General features: G+C 41.0%; 1 protein-coding gene across 4 annotated transcripts in view; it reads left to right on the forward strand.

The window, feature by feature from the left end:
* The first annotated feature begins 22,755 nt into the window (after nt 1–22,755).
* ENC1 (ectodermal-neural cortex 1) overlaps nt 22,756–26,507 on the forward strand; it is a 53,809-nt gene continuing 50,057 nt past the window's right edge. For 3 of the 4 annotated variants that reach the window (XR_014897885.1, XM_085322090.1, XM_085322087.1), the window contains exon 1: nt 22,756–23,003. The gene's annotated coding sequence lies outside the window, so the exon portion shown is untranslated. Of the gene's footprint in view, nt 23,004–23,286; nt 23,336–26,507 lie in introns of those variants that run through there. The other variant, XM_085322089.1, reaches the window with a different exon arrangement.

A 26,507-nucleotide genomic window follows, 5' to 3' on the forward strand; every position in this document is an offset into this window, starting at 1 on the left:
TGTAAAGTTTCTGCAGTTTGAGAATTGAATAAACTTTTAGCRTAGAGTCACTTGCTGCAGTGTAATTTCCTCACCTAATTTACAGACAGTCTTCTGTATGGCAATCATATGACCAGGTTTTGCTGGACATATCTTCTCTTTTCTCCTGGAAACTTTGTACAGATGGATTTTAAGGACATTTTTAAAATCAGAGGTATCCAGGCATCTGTAAGATCTAAAAGGCTGAAAACCTCCAAAAGCCTGGAAATCCTGTGTCATCACAGAGTGCACGAGCTATGGGCTTAGGCCTAGCTGACTTCACGTATRTTTGTTGGCTAGATAGAATCTCAAAATGGAAGAAGATTATATATGAGCTGTGTGTGATCTATACACTGAGAATGCTGGTACTTATGCTGACTGAGTGATTAGGAATGAGAACTAACCAAAACAGGATGCTTAACTGATGTAACTTGAAGAAAACTCACAGGCCAAACAGCTTCAATAATAGCAAGGATAGTTTGTGAATATATGCACATGCCAGAAGCATGATTAGCATATGTAAGTATGTGAACCACCTACAAGCCAAGTTGTTGACACAGCATATATAATATACATATGTTGTTTTATAAAGGGAATTGTGGTTTAGCTGTTAGCTTTACTGTATATTACTGTCAGGGTAGTGCTTCAATGTTTGCTATATTTGAATACAAGAAAATCTGAAGATTGTTCTGGTACTGAGTCAAGTCTACTGAGTATTTAAGTCCCTAGAAGGTGTGAAAGACAGATGTTGGGAGAAAGAGCATTACCAGATGCAGGAACATTTTAGTTTACTGTCCTTTTGGCTGATTATAAGAGACCTCATGGTTTTTCTTGACCTTGTCTTTTTGCTTCACAGCTGTCTGGGAATCCTGAGGTCTGGAATGGCACTAACTTCAGGTTTGGGAATTTCAGACTGATGGAGTCAGCTGTTTTATTGTTCTGATGGAGAATTACTGCTGCCAGACAGATCACTCCAGTGTGTGTAGTTTCATTAGCCCTGGTCCTTTGGTCTGCAGTGATCACAGTGAGATATTAGAGGGTGAAGAAGGCAGAAGTAAGTCAGAGATCTTGTTGAGTCTGTCACTTAGCAGTGATGTGTGCCTTGTTTCCTGCTGCTTTCTCAGATGACTGGCCATCACCACTCACACAGTTTGGCAAGCTAGGGTGAGGTAGGGTTGTGCTGGATTAGAAAGGGCAGTCAGCAAACAGGTTGCYATTTTGAGCACAGAGGAATAAGGACTGTTCAAACAGGAGGAGAATTCCTTACCCTTCTAGGACCCTCTATCTAGAGATGCCCAGGTCTTTTACTACTGCAGCCCAAACATTCAAGCACTTCTGTCCTTCTATTAAACAAAATTAATCTTAAAAACAGCTTGTTCTCCATGGCTGGATGTCATCTCTAAGCATGTGAAGGAAAATAAGGTGATCAGGAGTAGCCAGCATGGATTTACCAGGAGGAAATCATACTTAACCAATCTGATAGCTTTCTGTGATGGAATGACTGGCTGGGTTCATGAGGGGAGAGTGGTGTCTACCTTTACTTCAGCAAGGCTTTCAACACTGTGTCCCATAACTTCCTCATAGGTAAGCTCAGGAAGCATAGGTTAGATGAATGGGCAGTGAGGTAGATTGAGAACTGGCTGACGGGCAGAACTCTGAGGGTTGTCATCAGTGGGGCGGAGTCTAATTGGAGGCCTGTAGTTAGTGGTGTCCGCCAGGGCTCAGTGCTGGGGCCAGTCTTGTTCAACTAGTTCATCAGTGACCTGTATGAAGGAACAGAGTGCCTCCTCASCAAGTTTGCTGATGATACAAAACTGACAGGAGTGGCTGATACACCAGAAGGCTGTGCTGCCATTCAGAGAGAGCTGGACAAGCTGCAGAGTTAGGCCGAGAGGAACCTYGTGAAGTTCAACAAAGGCAAGTGCAGRGTCCTGCACCTAGGGAGGAATAACCCTATGCACAAGTTGATGGTTGACCTGCTGGAAAGCAGCTTTGCAGAGAAGGATGTGGGAGTCCTGGTGGACTTGGAGGGTACAAGAGGGTGCCAGACTCTTCTCAGTGGTACCCACTGACAGTGCAAGAGGCAGTGGGCACAAACTGAAACACAGGAAGTTCTGTCTGAATATGAGGAAAAGCTTCTTTCCTGTGAGGGTAACAGAGCACTGGAATACGTTGCCCCGAGAGGTTGTAGAGTCTCCTTCTCTGGAGATATTCAAAACCTGGCTGGACATGATCATGTGCAGTGTGCTCTAGGTGACCCTGCTTGAGCAGGGAAGTTGGACTAGATGATCTCCAGAGGTCCCTTCCAATCTCAGYCGTTCTGTAGTTCTGTGATTCTGTGACTGTTTTCTGGGCAGGCTCCTTCACAATTCTGTAATACAGTCTCCAGCCTCATACCTCTTTCTATAACTCCTGACTTCCTACATATACATTCCCTCAATCATGAAGCTCTGAGATCTTAGAAGATCATCTAGTGCAAGGCTTCTAACCATGTTAGAGCCTATTTGTATGTGTAGAGGGGTGCAGCTCAGATGGGAAGAGGGGACTCAGAGAAAATTACTAGKTTGTCCCTGCAAGATGTCTTTGGTAACAGTGCAAGAAAATCATTTCCTCAAAAGTGGTCTGATGTTTCTCATTCAGGGCATCCTGCCTCTTTGCTGCTTTTTGGGGAAGATGAAATCCAGGGTTCCAGCATAGTTCTGGCTGACAGCGTAACAAGCAGCACAGCACGTAGGCCAGGTGTTGAGTTTGCTGCTGAGATGAGCTGTCTCCTAGACTGTGAGTGTGGAAATGGACAAAACCTGTGTGCACAACAGCAGTTAGTCAAAAAGGTGACATCTGGCTTCCAAGATTCCAAGATAGCAGAGCACATCCACATAAGCAGAGTGGTGAATCAGGCAAAGATGCACTATAGAAAGGCACTTGGTCAACTGCTAATGTATTATGAAGCAAAGGCACAACCACACAAACCACTGTTTAATTGCTTTGAAGATAAATTACTCTTGATTAGAGCATGTCATTCGCTTATCTGTTACATCACTGTAAGAAATTGGGTTTTGTAGACACAGATCCTTCCACATCACTTGGTATGTACTATACTAAAATGCTTGTGCATGCAAACTCTAAGATGTTTTCTGGGGAAGTGCCTTGTCAACAGTGAATATGAATGTGATAGAATAASTGAAATGGCTGAGAAGCACACTTAGCAGGTTCCACATGGCATCCAGGGCATAGAGCTCTTGCAAGTTATATATGTTGGAAGACTGCTTTAATAATCAGAGTATGGGATTTTTTTTTATTAGAATTAACACTGTTACTGGGAAAGATGGCAAATGTTTTTCTTCCCTACTGAAGCTTTGTCTTCAGCAGCAGGTGGTGCTGTGCTCTCATTAAATCAGCATTGGGCACTCATTCCTGAGAACCATACCCTGAAAGTGGCACTACAGCATGATGGAAATAGCAATTAGTCTCATCTGCATCTTTTGCTAGTTGACTAGGAACTGCTCCTGGATTCCATGTGCATGGTTTCCTTGTGGAGTTCCTCTATGCTCTGTGTGTATATGGCAAAATAAAAACATGTATATGACAAAATAAATACTACTGCATTTTGTCAGTGTGCAGATCCGTGCAAATYGGATGCCTAGTTCGTGATTACTTGTATTATTAGAAGTAACACTCAGACTTAGTAATTACAGATGGTTGGGTACTAGTTAATTGTGTAATTGTTGCAGCTTCTGAAATGAGCAAAATTCAACAYGTTAGAGTAAGCTCATACTCTAACATTTAAAATTAAAAGAATTTTCTCATAAAAAAAAAAGATAAAACAGCTACATTTACAGAGGAAAGAAACAAAATTATTTCTTAGGCTTTGGATGGATCTTTGTTCCTGTCGCCCTTTGCAGTATTGCTGAAAATRTTAAACATTAACTTGAATTCAATTGCCAGGGCCTTGGAAAAGTTCTGATCTTTCTCCTAAATTACTGTATATTTTGTCCCAGTGAAAACACACACATGGATATACACTGGTTTCTAGTAGAGTGCCAGTTCTTTAGGGAGGGTTATGCAGGCATGTGCAGCAGATATGGTCTCCTGTGATGAAATGTCCAGTTTGTGGACAATACTAAATTAGGGGAGTGGCTGACCAGCATAAAGATAGAGCTTCATTTCAGAGGGACTTTGAGAAACTTGAGGACTGTACTAACAGAAGTCTCATGAACTTCGATGAGAAATATGCCTGGGATGGAATAACTGTGCATCCGTGCAGGTTGGTAACTCCTTTTGTGCAGTATTGGAACAAGTTATCTAGAAAGGCCTTAGTATCTCTGTCCATGGAGGTTTCAAGGCTTGGCTAGACGAAACTGCGGCAGACCTGATGTAGTGGTAGTGTTAGTATGCTTTGAGCAGAGGAAAGGACTGGAGATCTCCAGAAGTGCCTTCCTGTCAATGCTCTATGACAAATGCTGCTGTAACTGAGAACCAGCTGTAATAGATCTATGTTATACACTACAGTTAAATTGAATATATGTACTGATGAAAGAGGTAAGTGTATGTGATATCAAAGTCATTAGGCCCAGTACTTTAATGATACTACCTTCTATCCTCCTCTGATACCTTTCACTAGGTCTAGCTGCTCTGTACCACCTTGCCATGCTGTGTCTCTTCCTTCTGCCCTGCACCCAACTATGCTCTTACAGCTGGGAAGAGAGAGACCTTGCAGCTCTGTTTTGACCTCAGTGCGCTGGGGTAGGTAGATGTGAGAAGGGCTGACCTGGCGATGGAGCAGAGCTATAGTTACGTTTATGTGGTCCTGGAAGGGAAGTAGATGTTGTAGGGAGAGGAGATGAAAAGATAGTCTTGTGTCACTCTATGCTCCAGAAAAGCAGAAATGACTGCATACAGCATAGTCTGTTATGAAGAAAGTAATCTAAACCCTTGTTTAGCAATGTCAAATACAGACCCCTTAATATAGAATGGAGTGGATGGTGGGGGGGGGGATATGGAGAAAGGAGGTGTGAATTAGGCTCCTTAGGCTCATTTCATTTTTATCAGAAACTTTGATTACAGAAGAGACATGCTTTATGGAGCAGTAAAGAAACCAGTGGAAACAAACTTTTCCACTGCTCCTTATAAAATGAAATCAGAACCTGTGTTAGGATTACAGCATATGTATGCAAACAGGACTCAGAGTACATTCAAAGCAGACATTTTTTCTAGTCCTGAAAAAAATCAAAGATGAATGGATATCTTTTTCTTTTTTTTTTTGGTGGGTTTTCGTGAGAACTGCAAAAGGAATAACCTATGTTTTAGACAATAATATGGGTAACAGTATATTGAAAAATCCCCAGAGAGGCAAACTTTGAGGATACTATTTTGTCCAAGAGAATGAAAAGTGTTATTAAAAATGATAGAGTTTTGCAGTGAGAGCTTGCAGATGCTTGCAATAAAAATTGATAGGAGGACACAGGTGAATGCATTACTGTAAAGATTGTGAGGATGAGGCCAATTTCACCTGCTATATAATTTACAGCTGTTCCACTTTAGCTTGTGGTTGTTCCATCTTTGTGACTTGATCCRTATATTTTTGGCTAGCACATCATAACTGGAGAGCTGTATCTCCTTTGCAAAGTATTTAGAGACTTCTTTACAAAAACACTATTATTAGTGTTTATAGTCCACGTGGTTTTTGCTCAGAAAATCCATTTTGAACATAAAGGTGCAAGTCTTGCAATGTTTGTAACAAGATGCTCGTTCTGAATTCTTAAAATTATATGTTCATATAGCTGTAGTCACAGTCAAGTTTAATTTCTTTCTGTTAGATACTGTACAGATATATTTTAAGTGACAGATTTGATTCCTAGAGGTGAYAGAATGTTCAGCAGCATAGAGGGGCTGAATTATTGTTTTTACTTTTAGCAGGAACCACAAGAGTCTCCACATGAATTTAACTAGTTCTTTTTTTGGATGATCCACACACATACACACACACACCAAGATGCAATGTCTTTTTCTTGGTGTTGTTTGTACACAAGATAGTCCTGCCTGCCCTGTCCCCATTGAGCAATCCATTGTATAACCAATCAGACATGCTCTGTGCCCAGATTGCTTTCCATTTACTATTAAAGAACAAAAGAGTTGGAAAGAGATAGAGGAGAAAATCATGCAAGAGTGATCGGGCCTATACTGTGYAACTTACATTCTGTAATTCTAGATCTCATGGTCTTGTAATCAACTCTACACTAAACCTAAGGCTAGCTGAAATGCTGGTCAATAATGCAGTCTCTAGGGCTTCCCTTAGAAAAGAGCGCTAGTGGCTGCAGTGGGAGGAGCYTTAAGCTGAGGAGCAGGGTGTGTTATTGCTGATTGTCTTAAACTTATCTCTGGAGAACTACATGGACTAACAATCATATTTCTCATGGACAAGATGCTAAGTGTTTTCCTCTTTTTGATTCTAGTCATAGAATCTAATTTCAGATCCTGTTCAGAGTTAGGTTCATGTTATGTTTTAGATAAATACAAGCAATGGGGTCATGGTATTCATAGGTCTAGATTAAAATTAAGATCCTAGCTATAATCTGTTTCGATAAACAATTTGGAAATGTGTGCTAAGCTTTTAGTGGGCATAGTCTAAACCTGTTTTTAACATTGATGTTTAGTAAATCTGAAGAGAGATAGTGAAATGAATCATGTAATTGAGAGGATTAGAATTACAGATTGTAGCCTCCGGGTTTCTCTAGGACACTGTTAGGAATGTCTCCTCCTATATTACCATTGAGGTTCCTTTTTAAAAGGCTGCACTCCTGCTCAGAGTTTAGTAAAAAAAACYATGGCGTGAGGGGTAGTAGGTAATTTGAATAAGCACCCACAATGAATTGAGGAAAGGAGCTTTTTGATTTCCAGTGACTATATAGGAAATACTGCAGTGCAGAAAAGAGTCAGAAGTTGTTGTAATTTAGAAACTGAAGTTATGAGATTAAGTAGTGATGCCATTTTGAATAGACTCTCAAAGTAAATTTAGTATAGTTGTCTTAAGTTTTTTTTTTTTCTGTGACAAAATCAGAAATGTCACACTGATATTCTAATGAGAATGCACTAAATTCAGTGTACTTTCATTTGGTAGTCTTCAAATCTCTGCATAGCATATGCTTCACTTAACCAAATCCTTTGTTTAATCAAATGTACTTTAATCACTAGGAAAAAACAAATGAATACTGTCTGACACTTATATTAGTGTCTACTTTCTAATGACATTCTTAAAATTGCTTCATCATTTTTACATTGTTATGCCCAACCTAAACCTTAGACCTGTCTTCTGACATCTTGGCAAAGTACCATTTTTATGGCGTCGTGAAGCTTTTCCTTTCCTTTGTGCACTTACCTACTACATGCCTTTTCATCTCCTCCTCTCCTTAATATTGTGCATTTTTACACAACATTCCCAGATCTTACTATTACATTAGAAACCTCACTCTTGTGACTGACCCAGACAAGCTCTTCAGATGGTATGTGGCTCCTTGAAAACTGTCAATTTCATTTCAAATAATGTTTGGAAACATATTTCTGTTTCTTGAGGAGAAAAGATTGAGAAAAGATTAAGGGAGAAAAAAAGSACAACCCAATTTGAAATTGGGGGAATTAAAGGGGATTAGTTTTCAATATCTGAATCTTTTGCCAGCTGCTCAGTAAGTTTTTGGAACTGATTATAGTTACCAGTACCTTTTGTACTAATGGTTTCCATTTCATTTCCATTAATTGCTTGATCTGTTTTTCGTAAATATTACCTGCAATTATGTGTCATTTACTGCTGGAAGAATAAGTGCATATTTAAAATGCGGTTTCATGAAATTTTAGTCTGAAATTAAATTTTTAAGTGCATCTCTTTCGACATGATAGCACTGATGATTCAGTCACATGACTTACCAGTTGTATCACAGACATTTCCTGTAGCTTAACTTGCTTTCCCTATCCCTTGCCCTTTTGAAATAAATGGACTTCTAGCAGCAGTTTTGACAATACTTTTGTCTACAAGTAATAAAACATCTGGAAATTAGACTAGATGGATAAAACAGTTCCATGTAATAATATGTATCTGGCATTCATACAACCTCTGTATAATGCATGTTTTTTATGGACCAGATGTGGTATTTATGTGTTATGAGGAACAGAGGCATGTTCAGTCATGCTTTTTATTGCATTTAAATGCAAGGTATATTTTAATAACTCTCAAAGGGAATTGTGTACTATTGATTAGAAACTGTCAGTGTGTAAGACATAAACCTGAAAAAGCAAATGAATCTGTCAGAAAATTGTAGGTATAATTTAAGTTGACATTAAGCTGTATACTTATTGTGAGCTGGCTTCAAAAAAAGAGAGGAAAAAGTCAACTAATAAATTTCTACTTATTCCTCCAATGAAGGTGATCTATGAATCCTTTGATCTAAGAGTTGTTTATTTCTTCTCTAGGACTGTGTTCTGTTAYATTTACAGGTCTATGAAATAATTATTCTTTTATGTTTATTCTTCAGCCTTTCACATTTTCTCATTAAGAAATGGCTTTGGCATAGAAGCCACCTGCACAGTTTCCATTTTTAGTCTTGCATGGCATTTTCAAGTAATGTGAATTTAAGATATATGGGGTGAAGAAAAGATTCCACTGAACTCTTGTCTACCTTGTTTCTGCCATTGCTATTTACCAAGCAGACTTCAAAAATATGCAGCTGAGCTATTCTAATGTTAAGCCTGTTTACACCTTTTCTTCATCTAAGGTTTTTACTATTTTCAGCCTGAATCATCGCTGTTTTTGTAGGAAAGGCACATGTGACTTTGTTTACTGTTTAGCATTCCCATTTCTGTTGGGCCCATGAGGTTCTGGCTACATGGGATGTTCCAACCGTCTTGTGCATTTGCTGTGATCCTTCTGTTTCATGTCCTCTTCCTTGATCATTAGCTGTAAAGGAGCTCTCAATGTCAAGTCTCTCTTATAGCTTTTTTAGTTGTTGTTTTTTACTCTGCAGTGTCCCCATAAATAACAAATCTTCTGCCTATGTATTTCCAAATATATGTTATAGGCTATTTCAAAGCAAGTGTGTTGAGGCTAGGCTTGACAGGTGTCGGTACCAGAATACCACTGCAGTTCTTCCAGTGCATCCGCTTTCTCTTAATAACTTTCATTGAAGAGGGGGAAGACCCTGCAGGGTTGCTGGCTTGACAGGTATGAAATCTTTTYTAAACTTTGCAAGAAGGTCCCAATTAATACAAAAATTTGCTCAATTAACTTCTGTGGTAGTGAAGGCCAGAAATCTTGAAGCCATTCTTGAGACTGAATTGATTTCTCCACCCCCCCTGCCTCCCCTGCAGTTTCCTGGTGTGTCACTGGTCTCTCACAATCTCTTTGAAACTGCCAGCCTTTTCCCTTGCTTCAGCTCTGGCTCTGCTGAAATTTTCATTCATACTTGAATCATTTCCTGTCTCAACTGTTTCAGGTCCTTCTTTTATAGTTCTTCTAAATCCCTGYAGTCTTAACTTCAGGAGGCTCAGAGTGCTGTGTTTAGATTACTTTTTCCTCTATAGTCTCCATCCATCCCTCCAGCCGGGCATCTCTGTATTCAGGTTTGGTCTCTGAATTACGGTTCAGTGCTAGGCTTCTGCTTTTCAGAACTCTCCCTGGATTTGTGTCTCTTTAAATAGTCATCTTATGTTCATCCTTCTCTTCTGATTTTGAGGTTGTAATGATCAGAGTGGTTCCTTCTGTAATGACAAGTAAGGCAAAAGAAAACTCTGACTTAGACAAAAAGGCCTGAGGTTCAAGTCTGAGATTCAAGCAGCACCTCTGCTAACCCCTTAACTGTAGTAATAAGCAAACAGTCGCATATGGCTTACATAATCCATAGCCCTGAGAGAGATGGGGTCAGACATTAGTTACGTCTCAGTATTAATGTATTRTCTGGATATGCGGGACAACATAAAGTGGTCCAGCAGTCCATGAGAAAAGTAAAATTCATTCTAAGCCAAAAAAGCGCTCTGAAAGCCCAAACCTTGACCATTTTCTGTGGGGATAAATGAGAAATGTTGCCTCCCTGTTTTCAAGTAGACTCAACCTACATGTGCCTGGCATCTTTATTGACCAGGGTGCAAGGCATAGAGCAGGCATAGCAGGAAACCCATGTGGTTGAACAGGGACCATCTGGCTGAGCTCAAATACAAAAAGGAAGTGTATCAGTAGTGGCTCACTACAAAGGAGAAATATTGGAGGAGCATTACCTGGGAATGCAAGGATGAAATAAACAACATCAAAGTTTGACTGGTGTTGAAGCACGTGAGGCATATGAAGGGCAATGAGAAGGGCTTCCRCAGGTATGCTGACAGCAAAAGGAAGACCAAAATATGGACCGTCTGCTGAACCGGGCTGGTGCCGGGGTTGCCAGGGGACAGCAGATTCAAACTGAGACAGCAGTGTGCTCTTGCAGTGATGAGGGCCAACCTCATTCTAGGCTGCGTTAGCAAGAGTGTTATCTGTGGATTGACAGAAGTGATTATTCTCTGTTCTTGGAGATTTTCAATATTTGCCTGGAGAAGGCCCTGAACAACCTGATTTAACTTCAAAGCTAACTCTACTTTGAGCAAGARGTTGAACTGGAGACCTCCAGAGAGCCCTTCCAGCCTATATCCTATGATTTTGACATAACAAAGAAGAAGTCAGAGAAGCTTTGTTCAGATGAGAAATCTCAGCTCTCAAAGTGAGCTTAATCAGTCCATGGAAAGTGCAGAGTATATTCTATACAATTTATGGAGCTTATTAAAAATGTGATGTATATAGGAAAGGCTTTAACTTCAAAAAATCTGAATTTTCTATGTATTCATAAAATGATTAATGCTTAATCAGTGTGGTTCTTAATACTCTGCCCCCTCCAATCCCCCTGATATTTATTATCAATATTTCATTTATTATGTTAGTTTCATTTAAAAGTATAATGTGGAATCTGAGAGTTATGATCTGAAAGTTATGACTATGAAGAGGCTCAGAAATAGATTTAAGTAAACACTGAGCTACCACAGTAGAAATAAAAGGCATTTGTGAACAGTATTGTTCACTATACAAAGTGAGACCTGTTGAAAATAATTTCAAGATTTATWGTGAAATATTTTGGAGAAAAGCTTTTTTTAAGTGATAAAGAAAACCTTACAAAATATCAGGTTTCAAATAAAATACAATACATTTAAAGTGAACTGTGGGTTTTAAGAGCTATGGGATGGTTTTGATTGCAGTTGAACAGTTAGATTTTCTTTGTATGACCCCAGCAACAGATGTTGCTTTCTGTTTTGGCAGTTGGTAATCGCTTTTGTTTAGTGATCTCTAAAGCTTGTGTATTGTATTTGTAGTTTAATTTGTCAGCAGAAGTGGTCAGGTCATGATATTTAATAACGCCTGCTTTTTCTGATCATTATTTACTCATATTACCTGTGTAAATGTACTTCATATTACAGCTAAGAATAAATAGTGTCAAAAATAGGCTGTACTCATCTATAATGCCTGTTATTATTCATTTTCAATGCTATACTTGGCCTGCTGAAGAGTGCTCACAAAGCCAGCTTCATTTATGTCAGTTCACGACTGTGTAAATGGGGAATATGCAGACAAATTGGACCTAATGCTTAGAACTGCTGTATCTCTGTCTGTTTTAATAGTACAAAATAGCTTTAAAGCAATGCCCTGAATGGAGACCTGTGCTGGCCTCCTTTAATGTTTCTGAAGCAACACGTGTACTGCCATTTTTCTGCTTTCCCTTCCTAAGGGCTCTTGACACTGTGGAAAGAAGCCCCATGATGGGGKTTTTTTTGCCTTGACTGTAGCTGGAACTGGAGAAAGGGATATAAAGGGATGAAGAAAATTAGTTTAAAGCCATGCTATCCATTGCTTTCAGTTCTGCTAAGAGCTTTTCTGCCAAGGTGCCAGTATTTTCAAGAGATTGCCTAATATGAGCAGCCATATATTTTGCTCTATGTGGATTTAATAATTTTTTTAAATAATCAGACAAAAAGACACAGTAAAAAATACCTCCGGGAAATGAGTCTGAAGTGATAAWTACACATTTTTATAAAGCCTAGGTTCATTTTTCTATGAAAAATAGGTCTGGATTTTTTTATTATTGTATGTTTTCTTGACATGTCATAGTTGTACAGAATAATATAACATGGAGTTTATAGAGTTCTGGTTTACAAGCTTTGCTATTCAGAAGGAAATAGGAGAAGAATTAGCTCCTGAAACAGAGAAAATGWCTGAAAATAGGCTTGCAAACAGGGACTTGATGCTACATATATTTGATGGCATAATGTTTTAGTGTATCAGTTCAGAAGTCATGGTTTGAAGTCAAGTTGCTTTGAATTGTCTCCAACAAAAGAAACATGTAAAAAATTTGGTGGTTTGCTGAAGGCATTTGATTCTGTTGCCGGCAAAGGCAATGGATAACTTGTCTCTACTTTGCTGAAAGCCTGATTGGATGCCTAATAAAATTACTGTGTAATACAGTGTGATTGGCAGTTCCCGCTTAGGARGCCAAGGAATAAAATAGCAGAGGCGTCGACATTCACTGGCAAAGCTGCCATTGACTTCACAGGAGCTGGGATTTAGTTTTAAATGAATAATGTTTAGAAAATGCACTCCCAAAACTTAAGTTAATCTGTTCATTCAGATTAAGGTAGGGTGGACAACGATGCCTKCAGGCATTAACAGGTCAGACCTATTTTTCAAATGGTCATGGATTCTAGTGAAATAAGTGGAGCTGCAGTGAGTGGATCAGATAGGGGGTGTGGTACCAAAACCTATCAGGGTGGAATCTGTGCAATCCTTCCAAAAGTCAGTCCATTAACAGGGTGTGACTGAGTGTATTTTGGCTATGCATTTGGCACGCTCCCTTCTCTGCTGCTCTTTTTACGTTTTTGGACAAATACTGCTAAGCTAGGAGGGCAGGTGAGAGAAATGCATGTTATTAATAGTTCAGACATGGTTTGAATGCATCATCCTAAGATCGAAGCAGACAAGAATGTGCAAAGACAGATAAATATATGCAGAGAATAAGAAATGAGAAGGGAAAGAGCACCATTTTCATGAGTCCTTTAAGAATGTGTTTATTTATAAATAATAATTGTGTCATAAGTAATTATAATGAGGAGGGTTGCGTCTAAGGAGAGAAGGAGTATAGTTAGTTTTTCATCTGTGAACTTTGGTAATATAAATGCATGCCTAGTTTATTAAACATGCCTGATTGCATAATTCCATAATAAGTTCTGTGAAGCAAAAGTATATCTGTGGTCTTCTACCTACTGTCTTCAACAGAGCCAGGATTCACTCAATACCTTTTGAGATGTCTGATGTTTGTTCATGGCAAGTGATTGCCTTAACAATGAGGTTTATGGTCATGTTGCGGGAGGCAGTGCTTTCCCTTGCCTGGTGCCATGTGTTTGTCTCCCAGCTATAGCCATGAGAGAGTGTTTGTGTCCCACCCAGCATGCAGAAGCACTGTCTTGAGGCAGGCATCTGTCACCTTACTGCAAGGGGCAGGGAGAAGAGCAGGGAAAGATAGCTAAAACTCAACCCAGATTTAAGGACTGTGTTTTAAATGTATTTTCAGTTCTGTGGTGAGGTGTATTAGCATGAAAAAGCTAAACCACATCTTATTACTTAATGCATGTTTCAAAACTTCAACACACTGATGTCATATGATGGGAATTACGAAGTAGGAACTCTAGCAAAATTTAAAACTGTTTCAGTCTTGGACAACAGAGCTCTCCTGCAGAAACACATCTTCACTAGATCTGCTCTGAGAAGCAATATAAAATCTTATTTTTCACATTGTTTTTATTGGTTTTATAAGAACTATATAGAAACTGATGCATCAATAGCAAGGAAGAATTCAAATTCTGTCTGTGTTTTTTTTTTTTTTTTCCTTTTCTTCTTTTTGTCTGACCATGCTCCAGGCAAATCAGTGGTGTCTGGTGAAACCACTTTTGATTTTTGTGAGATATTTCATACCTCAAAGATTTCTTGCCATTTACCATATTGAAATCTCAATGATCCCTAGCAGAAGAAAAGCTATTTGAAATATATTTAAGTAGAAGAGAAACAGAAGATCCATCCAAGGTATCTTAGTCATAGGCRCTCAAGTAATCCTGTAGTCAAATTATAGAATTCTGTTTGTATGTGCACGTAGCTTTCATCTGCATGAAAAACTGACAGTTGTATTAACAGTTTTTGAGGCTTTCACATATGTGCAGTGTTCAAATGAACAATGAATATTTAAAATATGCTTGAGAAATTTTTGAAGCCAGATGTCCAGATCTGATAAGTTTTCATATAACTGATAATCTAAGGTATTTCCATAAATTTCATTTTTATGTTTCTAGCTGAGAAAATGAGAGTAAACACTGCACATGCACAAACACAAGTGCTGGCTGGACTTATGTGTACCATTGTAGGTGTATTGGCATTTTACACAAACTATTGAGCACTTAGAGATATCTTCTTATCTTAATGAACTGAACATCTTGGTGAACTGATATTTTTGAACTACAAACTCCATTTATGCGAGCCTGACAACTGCTATTTGAGGAGTGCTGCTCACTCTGATTTTGCCTACCCAATCTGATTATTGCAATATGAAAAACTCTCCAGTATGCTTTTTTTTGTCCAGAATACTCACAATTTATACAGTTAATTGCTATTAACAATGAATTTCAAAGACATCTAGAGAATTTATCAGTGAACATCTTCTAATCATTTAGCCGTTGTAAGATAAGGTTGCTTCCACAACTGAGTTTGCATTATTCCTTTAAGGAAAATCCAGTGTTTCTTCCAATCAATTATTTAGGTSGTGAGTCACCAAGCTTTGTTATTCTATTTGAGCAAAATTTGAAGTTTACATACAGATGAAAGCAGAATCTGAAAAGGAAATTGCCTGTTAGGAAAAACAGTACATACATTTCTTTAAGAAAGCCCAAGTGATCAGTTAGCTATCTTCCAGCTATGCACTTCAAATTCTTCCTAATTTAAAGTATTACCTCTTTTACATCTTAACACATGACCTATTACAAAAGACAGAAGCTGTCTTCTTTATTTCCAAACTACTGTCTTTTCTTTAAGCCAAAATATACATACTACATGCCAAARAGCTCCTTCTTCAGGTAGGAAACATGTTCAGACATGTCCTGGGGGTTGGGAAAATTGCCAGAAAATATTTAGCTCAAATAAAGCATCAACAGTTTCATTTTTGCTATTTTCAACAGCAATCAGATCTCTAATTAAACTTCATTAGCGTAAAATAAAGCAGAGTTTTGAAGATGCAATCAATAATCAGACTAAATGCCACACTGACTATATTAAGAAAGTTTTGAGATCTTGCCCACACAACACATTCTTCCAAGTTTGAGTCCTTGGATTTAATTTGGGCTTAGCTAAGTCATTCAAATTAATCCTTAGAGCAGAGAGGTAACATGCTTTTTTGAAATGAAATTAATTTAAGCAATCTGTTTTCCCCTTACTGTTGAGCATGAAACTTGTGAAGTTTGACTATTATGATGTGAAATTGCTTCATTCATAAACTAGTTAACTTTTTTTGAAAAAAAGTTTTGCTGGAAATTTAGGTGCAGTGAATTCATCTTCTACAAAGGCTTGCTCAAAAAAAAGGAAAGAAAAAAAGAAAAAAGAAAAAAAATTCCAACTGGTACTGTGAAGGATTAAACCTCACAAAGAACCTATAAATGTCTGTTATAATACACAGGCTCTGTGGCAGGATCCAATTCACTGGTTTCCTTTGTGCACAAGAACAATAAAGCCTCAAATAAATGCTTTGAGAGAGTACATAAACAAGTCTTTTAAAAACCAAGGAAATRTGTCCTTTTAAGTCCTTCTCATTGAACAGAGGTGGGTTGATGAGGATACTGAGGCTACTTGTGCCTATAAGAATGCCTGGGAAACAACCCCTGCTGTAGGCAACATGTTCAAAAGTTAGATCTAAACCACAGAAATACCAACTCCATAGGACACATTTCACTCTGTTAAAATGTGTAGAATCAGATTGCGTAGTCCTTGCAATCATCAGGCTTCACGGAGTAAGACTAGGTAACTGAGACTGTGTTTTAACCTTCTCATGTTCTGCCAAGAGCCTTCAAAAGTGTTCCTTTCTTAAGTGTTCTTAAGTATCTGTAAAAATACTATTTAAGAACATCYAAAATTAATGTGGCCTCAAAACTACTAATAAGGCTGTTCCAGATGTTTGTGGCAAATTGTTCAGCAGGAAAATTAATAAAGTCATACTTAAACAGACAAACTTGCTTTAAAATACTTGTCTGGATCCGTCCTAAACCTATAAAAATCTGTCTTCCTAAAGCAGTGGTCCCCAGCAAAACATGTTAAGCTTCCTCTTGCTCTTTTCATCAAACTTTTAAAATTGGAAACAATATAAAATTTACAGTTTACTGTGATTCTGTGGATCACTTCCCATGACCTCACAGTCAGTGACTCTAAGTTTTTAGTCTCTTAAGATGTGTGTGAATGATAATGGAAATTGCAACTGCAGGAAACATGTTGTCCCTCTCTTTAATCTGTCTRTAGTGGATGATTGTAGCAGTGAGAAAAAGATTTTTGTGTGGGTGAGCAACCTGGACTTACACCCAGGGTCCTGATAGACCTGTACCTGAATACCCATAGGGACAGATTAGCTGAACGTCCTTCAAATACTGAAAAATAGAAAGAGCAAAAAAAATTTTTTTTTTTGTTTTCTCTCTTTCTCTCTTATGCTTACTTTTATGTCCCTGAGCAAATTTGAAGTTTTCTCCTAAGCATGTGACATGGTCAGGGCATTTCAGCTCCTATGCATTGCCTTCTTTTTCATGGTACCTGTCCATGTGATGCTTGACTCTTCACCATGCCTAAAGAGGTGAACAGCTAGTTAGTTCCCTTTTGACTTAAGGGGAAAATAACATGTAAATGATGGGAACCGTGTAACAAGTCCCCAAGCTAAAATGTAATATTTTTTTGAGACAGACATGTATGTGTTTTCAGACTAGTGTGACTCAAAGTTGTACCACCAAAAAAGTGTATGTATTCCCATTTCATATAAAAAGTGCATTCTTGTACTTAAAGTACTGCCACTTATGAATGCAGGAATAACTACTTAGATGTGTACTCCTCTCTTTGCAAAGCCACAGTTATTTGTTTGCATAAGTATTTTTTGTCTTTTTGGTTTCGGTACTAACATTGTCAAATGTGGAGATAAGTAAAACATCTCCATTCTTCAGGGCTCTACCTGGATGACACACTGCCCTCTATTTGAATTATCTAGTTCCTTCTTTAACATGACCCCAAAACATGACCAATAATRTAAGGTACAGCCTCATTCTTGGAGGCTAATCAATGTCGGTGGGTTCCATACTTAGGTCTGTAGGCACTGGAAGAGGTCACAGAGAACTGGCCTATGGTCCCTGCAGAACTGGAAAATGTGAGGAGCTCACAAGTCCCTATGTTAGGTTTTTGTTACAGCATGGAGGCTTTTCAGTGCAGAGTGGAATAACTTGAAATGAGAAGCCAGCTCAGCTGTCACCACTGGGGGCCACTGCTACTTAGGAAGAGAGAAGACAAAGAGAAGCTGCTGCAAGGACTGGAGTYTCCACCCAGAAAGAAACAAGTAGCTGCCCTTGTGTGAGTCACTGCTCAGAAAAGGGCTWGAAAAGAAGTCTCTTGAGAACTAACAAGTGAAAGAGATGCTGAGACTCTTTTGCCGAGTTTCCTTGTAAGTGATGGCAAAAGCAGCATCAGCCACTCACAGTGGTAGCTCTCAGTCCTGTGCTGGGCCTCTCTGGGCTGGGCTATCTCTGAGAAGTAGCTTGCATACTAGCAATGATWGGTTAATCATACTCAGTCAAAAATGGTTCATTGTCACTGTTGTCTCAGTTGATCAGGTGTGATGTTTCTTGCTAGGAGAGGGTCCAGGCAATAAAGAGTAGGCAAAAAATAGAGAGAAAGTCGGGTAGCAGAGACTTGGGGGGCGGGGTGTGGGGGGGTAACTAGAAAGCAAGAGGAGCTGCAAAATGCTAAGATTGATGGGGAAGATTATATACTAGGCAAAGTGGTGAACTTTTCTTCATAGTCTGAGGCAGATAAATTTTCTCTTAGTACTGTTCTTTTGTGTAAACAGATACTACTGGAATAGTGCAAAACTGTGAAATATTGACTGGATGCAATAGTAAGGTTTTTCCCAAGGGTTTCCCCTAAGGATTAAGAAACTTTAGGTGAAAATCTTTCTCACTCTGAACATTATTCACATCCATAACATTATTCTAAAGGCAGAATGACCCGTTTTAAAATCTTTTGTACAAAATATGTTCAGCCTTAGATAGAAAYCAAGACCCAGTCTTTCTTCTGTCTTACATGTTACATGGCATAACTCAACTGACTTCAGATTGGGCTAATGATGATACACTTTACAAGTGACAAGAAAATCATATGTCACACCACTGTCAAACTGATGCAATATAAATGTTCCAGGGAGGAGTATTTACATGTCGTAGACAGCAAAATTAGGCCCTTAGAGCCTAGTGCCAATTTTTAGACAGCAGCAGATTTTCTGGGTTTGGTCTGAGTTGCAAAGCCATGCAGGAATGATATCTAAGGGCCAATCTATCTGAATATAATCCTTTAGAAAGATAAACATATATAGAAAAGGAGAACAGAGCAAAGAACAATTTTTCTCCCTTACTCAGCGGGCAAAGCATTGTAATTGTTGCTAAGGTCTGTATGTTGACCTCCTGTCAAATAGTTACATATCTCTCTGGCAATAAACAAGCATTGTATCACATTGTGCTGTATCAACYGAAATCTCTATTTCTAGGGCAAACTGGAGAAGCCCATCACAGGAAAATGATAAGAAAAGCAGGTGTGGGTCACTGAGGGGTGTTTCTGACCTCATCCCCTGGGAGATCTCTGGCTCTTGTACTGCTATTGTACAGTGTTAATTAGATCATTCTAATTAATTCATTCGAAGTGTAAATTAGGAAGGAATGAAGATAAATTGCACTAATACTTTTAACCCCACGCTGTTTATTTAGCAGTTGAACAAAATAATGTGGTTAAAAGAGTCTAACAAGGCAAAAGCCCAAGACACAGCTGTTAAATAGCATTAAAAATGAGATCTCAGCCTGTGCTGCAGGCACATACGGCTTGTTTGCATTTAAAAGGGTTGCCARGATAGCTGTACTGGCAAACCCTGATAGTGTAGATGCAGCTGATACTGACAAAAAACAAAAAATGTATTTCAGTTTCCTGAGGGAAATAGCCTATACTGGTAAATGGATTATTCTGCTGAAACAGTTCTGTCTGTATTAGAACTCCTGCTGRTGTCACTAGGGGAGTTAGAAAGATGTATTAACTACATAGATATGCCTGTACCACTTTTAAGTGTCAATGAATCCGTATTACGAAATTCGCTCACTCAAAGATCCAAGRACTTGTCTCAACACAGAAGCCAGAACAATTTAAATAAATTGTGAGGTGAAACTAATTTAGTTAAAACAGCAGTGCTTCTATGCATAGGAAGCTGGATTTGAGTTGAACAAAGAAGTTATTGCTACTCCAATTGTTTTAGAATCAAATGTGTCACTAAAAATTCCTAAGACTAAAACAGAAAATATTTTGGGTTTTATATGTCTTCTTTTTTTAAGGCCACACTACCATTCCATATAGTCATTCTGCAAGTCATTTCTTCATTAAAATAATAATAATAAAAAAAACTAAGAGATTATCAACTTCACGTGATTCCAGAAGCTTGGCCTTTGAGAATAGTGCCGATTATCTTGTGATTTGTGATAAAATCATGATATTTAGCAACACTTCAAAGATCCCATCTATCCTGTTATACAAATGGTAGGAGAAACATGTTTAAACTAGTTCAGTGGGCATGTTAAACTATGTCCTGGGACAGGCTAGGCCAATTTTKTTTCCAGCAGTGTCAAAATACAGATCAGCCCATCTACAAAACTGGCTTAACCGGAACTATGTTTAAATGTGACCTGACAGAGTTCTTAGACCAACATAAATGAGGCCAAAGATTTGCTTTGGACTGGATTATAATGCAGTTAATTCATTAAGCGTCCCTTCTGAGCTAGCTGAGCAAACGTTGTTACTTTAAAACTTGGATTATTAGCTTGTTTTAAGCTATGCTTATCATCAGATGAACCTAGTTTTAACCACTGGGCAGAAAGAAGCAGAGGCACTATTGATGCTCTTTGTGTGAGTGCATCACCTCATCATTTTCAGAGAAGCGCTGTTGTGTTTTGTAAACATTCTCAGGTGTGGATTTACAGAGAGAGGACTATGGGGTTATATTTTGTTCTCTTTTTCCTCCCAGCCATAGCACTGTCTCACACAGTGCATATGCACAGAGTGCACATGCACGCGGAAGGGTCTGTCTGGCTGTGTAGTTGTCTCTCCAACAGATGATGGCTGGCTGCATAGTTGTCTCCCTAACAGATGATATGTTGCTTCATCCAATCATTCTGCCCTGATTAACTTTAACAGGTCCTTTATTTTATGGAGGACAAGGAAGATCAGTACTTCATCTGGTCACTCCTATAGGATTATTAGTTTGTTCTATTCAAGTAGAATGCTGCCCACATCTGAGTGCGCTGTGGGCAGCCTTGTAAGCCTTGTGTGTTGTCCTCCCTTCAGACCTCATTTTTCACTGACTGTTCCTCACGACTGTGAGCAAAATCAGTCTTACACTTCAGATATTGTCTCAGAGCAATGGGTTAGGTAACATTATTCTGWCAGTTCTGTTTTTCAGTGATGGTGAGTCTTCTGCCTGTTTGAAGGGAGGGGAACAAATCTGACAGTGTAGGGAGTGATGAGTCCCTGTGTTTCTGGTCAGTCTCATAGGATTATAAAATCTGATTTTCTGACACAGAATTATGGAGAATTCATGACAGTGGAATGAACTCTAAGGGGTAGGGCTTTGGTGAAATCTGCAGGTTTTGTTGGRAAAAGTGGGAGAGGACAGGGTGGAAGGGTTTTATGGGAAATAGTATGATGACAAACTCAGAGTCATAATATGGATAATCCTGTGTGCTACAGAGGTCAAACACGGACAGTCTAATGCAAAATCCACTAGAGCTACATGACTCAAGTCAGTACTGGATTAGACCCATGTTGTCTGTGAATATCCTTTGCGTAAGGCTGTTTACAATTTCCAAGAGCTTCTCACACCTAAACAGCTTTGAAATATACTTTATTACATACAGATGTGCAACGTCTTCAGCCCTTGGAATCTGCAATACTTAATGTCATAATCAAACAATATTGTAAAAAGCAAAAATCTATRTAACAAATTACTCTTTCATCTGCTCCATGTTTAACTATGCTCTCCATGCTTACATATTTCCTCCAGCTCTTTGGAATTTCAGATGTGTCCTGCTATACATGGGGCATGTACTTGTCTGCAGTCTCTAGAGTCCAGCAACAGGAATACAAGTAACTATCTACATTTTAGTGAATTGTGTACAGGGCTTTTTCTATCAGGAGAAAGTTAGGTGGTATTTCATTAGGAGAAATGAATGAATTCTCTGAACTCTCATAGACAGCTATAAGTTTCCTGTCAGTGRAAGTAAAATAAGTATTCTTATCTTCCTTGGAGCTTTTTTAGACTGATACCATTGCTTTCAAAATTAACAATATGCACAATGTATAGTGTGGTATGCTGTACTATTCTTGTAGAGAGCTGCATAATGCCATTATGTAAATACTCTTGTTATATCTAGAAGATGTTTGTTTTTGAAATCGGCCTTTTGCACAAGTGCGCTTTTCTCATACTTTGTTAATTGGGCAGTAATTAAAGCCAGGCTTAACGTTGTGCCGCTGCAGTACTCCAGTACGCAGCTCTGGTGCGGTAGCTCTGCGAAGGCCTCACGAGAGCGCAGTGGAGCTCCGTGCCGCTGCTGGCTGCGCCCCGCGGGCGCTGAGCGGGCTCAGCAGCGGCGGCCGTGTTCGCTGCCCCGGGCCGGCAGGAGCTCGCCGAGCGGGCGAGGGGCAGGCAGCCTTCTGGCTCGGCAGCCGCCCGGCAAGCCCCGGCGTTGCAGCACCCCGCGCGGAGCGACGCACACCGCGCGGAGCGGTTTGCACGAGGTTAAAACCTGACACCCCACCACACCCCTCGCCGCTGTGCAATTATTTCTGTGCTTGCACAGCGGAGCGCACCCTTCGCTCCCGCGTTCACTTCTAGCGCCCCGGGTGCTTGCAGCCCGTGACGCGCAGAACAACCGCCTCGTCCCGCAGAGGACACGTCCTTTCGGCCCCTCGGGCGGCTGCGAGCCGGCGGCAGTGCTTGCCTTACGGCCGCGCTGCGTAGCGGGCGAACGCGCCGCGGGGTTCTGCGCGCGATGCTGCCCGCGTGCGCTAGTGCGCTGCGGCCCGCGGAGCCACGGGGCGAGCGCGCCGCCTCGGCCTGGCCCACGGCGCTGTGGGAGAGGGCTTTCTGCAGCCCGCGCCGGGAGCGGCGGCGGGGCGGTGCGGAGGCGCCTTTGCACCTTTCCTCGCCCCGGCCGGCCTGTACTCCAGTGACAGCGCTCCCCGCAGCGCAGCGCAGCGCAGCGCAGCGCTCCCTCCTCGTCCCTCCCCCGTCTGTCACTCACTGCTTTGCATAAACTCCCCCCGCCCCCCAGCCCATATACCCCTTCCCCGCGCCGCGGCAGGACAGAGCGGCGGCCAGGAGGTCCTAGCGGCAGCCGGCCCCTTCCTTCCCCTTCCCCGGCGCGGCCCGCCTCCCGCCAGCGGCACCACCTCCGCCCCGGCGCCGCGCGGCTCTCGGCAGCGCAGTCTGCCCGAGCGGCTCTCCCGGGGCCGCCGAGCCGCGCCGAGCCGAGCCGGCAGCCGCGCTGCCTTCCCATGCGCGGCGCTGCGCCGCCCGCGGAGGCACAGGGGCGTCCGCGCTTAGCCGGGAGCTTCAGCTGTAAGTCGGTGCCCGCCGACCTGTTGCAGTGCGGGCGCGGCAGGGAGGCGGGTGAGCGGTGCGGAGCCCGGCGGGAAGGCCGCGGTCAGGCGCGGTGCCCCACTCGCTCGCCGAGCGCACGGCCGGAGCCGGGCTGCGGAGGCAGCAGGGTTGCTGCGCGCTGGCGGCGGCGCTGCTTGCTCTGTCGCTAAGTCTACGCCTGCGGGGCGTCGCGGCCGGCTGCTGAAGGGCTCCTCCGGCTGGAGCCGAGGTGCCCTGCCGGGCCCGGGCACAGCTACAGCCCGTCCCTCCGCGGAACGGCGCTCGCTCTGCCCCTCCGGGCAGCGGCGGGGGTAGGTAGCTGCACTAGCTGCTCGGTATCGCCGGTATGCGGCTGCCCGCGGGAAGCACCAGCTCGCCTCTTCCGTGGGAGCGCGGGGCGGCCGGGCGCGGCGGGGCCGAGGCAGGGCGTGGACGTGACCGAGCGCCTCGCTGCTCCCGCTCTGCCTGCGCTGCTGCCCGCCCGTCTCTGCCGCGGAAAGTTTCGCACGTGGTTATTGCTCTACACGGAAAAACAAATGTATTTTAATTGACCATACTGTGTCTTCACCAGGTTGGGAAGAGACCCAGAAAGTTTTTTTTCAAGACACTGGGAACTGCTCGGGCATTATGATATACTGAATTAGAGGGAATTTAGGGTTCGGTTTCTTTGTCTGCTTGCGGTGAGCAATAATGCAGGAGCTGCCTGCTTTGCTTTCCATCTCACAGCAGGTCCCAGGAAATAGCTGAGCCTGTGCTGCAGGAGTGTGGGTAGGATCCGTGTTTGACTCTGCAAAAATTACAGTCTTGCTGCAGATTTAGCAACAGAAAGCCATGTCGGGTAAATAAACGGGATATTTAGAAAACAGATTTCCTTTCATTCAGCAGTTTCACTGATTATAAATGGGAGGGGGAAAAAAGAGCAAGTCTCATGTAATTACCAAGTCCTGTTAAAATGAATCTACAGCATGGATGTGCTGGTAATTTGAAAACGCTTATTTTTTTGGTTTGATTTAGGCAGAGACCTACATGCTGCAGAGCTGTTAAGAAGTAGGGCAGGAGGCTGTTGTTTAGTCTTAAGTAGTGTTTACTACTGGGCTGCTGTGACAAGTAGCCTGTTGAAGTATAATTATAAATTAAAGTCTTGGTTCAACCTCTGCTCCTAGATAAAATCTGAATCTGTAATTTACTGACCGCTTCTTGTCTTTTACATACAAATATTGTTATTTCTAAGGAAAAAATGCCTGAAGGGAGTTGACTCATTTTATTTGAGATGAACATTTGCTCACTGACTGTAAATTACCTCTGCTAAAGTATTTGAGGCTTGCATACTTTCCAACACCAAATAGAGAAATCGTAGATGTCATTCATACGTTTTAATATTCTTGTAAGATTCTGGACTGAGCGAATTGCCAGAAACTGCAAAAGAGCATGTTCACAGGAACACTGCTTGTTAGTAAATTACGGTAATTGCTTTTAAGGTTGTTTAACTATATTCCATGTGTGAAGTAATCTTAACAACCACAGAGGAGAGGAAGAAGATATGTACAGATATGTATCTTTGTTCTGTTTGGGGAAATACGTTAGCTTATCTTAAATGTGAATTGGCATGCCTTGAATACTTTGCAATAGAGAACATTGTGATGATGCAGACGCGGTTCTTAGAACAATTCAAGACCGGCATATATGAAATCTGCAAGCATTTTATAAGAAATGACATTGCTTACTGAAAGACCAAGTCTTCTGTTTAAGTGAGGTGAAACCAAGTGCTTTGTTCAGTGGCTGCTTGAGAGTGGGTCTTATCAATTTTTACAGCAGTGTTTGTTGTTATGGCTGTGGGTGGGCTTAGGCAACATGTAGTGATCTGTTCCTTCCCCTCTGCATATGTTCTGTAGCTCACTAGCCTCCAATAGATGCATGACTGCAGGGTGGTGTGTGTGGTGTGGTAGTGTTTGTTTGATTTTAAGTTTGCTTCTATTCTGTTGTGGTTATGGCCTCATTCAGAAAGGTACTTTGCAAGCGGTGCTTACAGGAGTACATGGCCCCACAAAAGATCTGAACTATGTTTGCAGTCTTTGACATGAACTCTATGTGCCCTATTTCAGAACCCTCTGTGCATTATTTAAAAAAAAAAAAAAAAAAAAAAGGGGGGGGGGGGGGTTTCAGTGTACTCTGAATTCCTGCAAGAGATTGGGGTAAGGAGAGGAAATACATTTCCACAGAGATCCTGACATGACTAGATTAGGGTCTACACCTTCACCCGACTGGGATGAGAAGTGAGGGGCAATGAGCATCTTCAGATCCTGGTAATTTCATTGCCTCTGGTCAGTGGGTGCAGAGCACCCACCCCTCTCTGTGGCAATGTAGTTGGAACCCTGCAGAATTAGGTCCTCAGCCTGAGGAAAGCCAGTCTGTGGAGATCCAGTGAATGCTGCATATTGTATTGTAGTAGCATTTAAAATGATAAAATGCCTAGAGAAGTTTTAAAAACTTGTAAGGAGATGCTTTACCAGTGAAGGATTTATCTTCCCATCTGCGTCCCCAACTGTTCATGTACTMATATTGGAAGTCATGACCCTTTCTGTAATCTTTCAGTTCTGGCAGGTTTGAACCTGAGAGTTTATGGTCAGTATAATCTTTTTGGCTATAGATTAAGTGGGTAATTTTAGTGTGTGAGATTAGTGTTTGAGATCCTTGAATGACATCTGAACCTTTACTATTTAACAGATAATTAAATTGCCTTTAATGCAACTGTATTTTCCATGTAATGTGCATTATGAAGACATACCAGCCTCCTTCAGTTATTCTGTGATTAGAGATTAGTGTTAATGCATAATGATCTAGAGAACATTGTTTAAAATAACTTTCCAAAGTGTTGTATAGTAGAGTGAGCCAGATATGCTGCCTTGTGGCTGTGATGGTAAGGTTTCCTGTCTGTTTCAGAGAACTTTGGATTGAGCACTGTATTCTGAACTGTGGTGTTCCTTCCTTTCAGTCCAGTAAGAAGCACCAGGGAAGTCATGTTCCACAGTAAAGGAGATGGGTTATAGTAGTTCTGTGACAGGCTGATAGAGTGTGTGGTGAAGTGTGTCCCCCTGCCTCCCTGTGATTGAAGTGAAAGGCTTATCACAAAACTTGCTGTTGCCTGCAACAAGCCAATTATTCTGTACATTATTGCAACTAGTCAGGAGGATAGTATTGGCTGTGCTGCAGTCAGTCTGCAGTTGCTGGAGGAGTATGTGTATATTCCATATATATATATATATATATATATATATACACACAAAATGATCTGTTGTGCAAACTAATTTGTATAGATTTTTGATATTATGATTTCTAGGAAAGTAAATGCATTTATTTAAAAAACTAGTAACGATGCACTTCTTGGAGGCTGTTTGTACTCTTGGGTCATCATGTTTGAGGACAGGTGATGCTGTTTTCTTATGAAAGGTGTGAAATGTGGGAAGATTTGTACAGTTCTATACT

This window comes from Rhea americana, unplaced genomic scaffold (assembly GCF_003343005.1).
Source record: "Rhea americana isolate MKP2758 unplaced genomic scaffold, rheAme1 scaffold_74, whole genome shotgun sequence".
NCBI classification, from domain to species: domain Eukaryota; kingdom Metazoa; phylum Chordata; class Aves; order Rheiformes; family Rheidae; genus Rhea; species Rhea americana.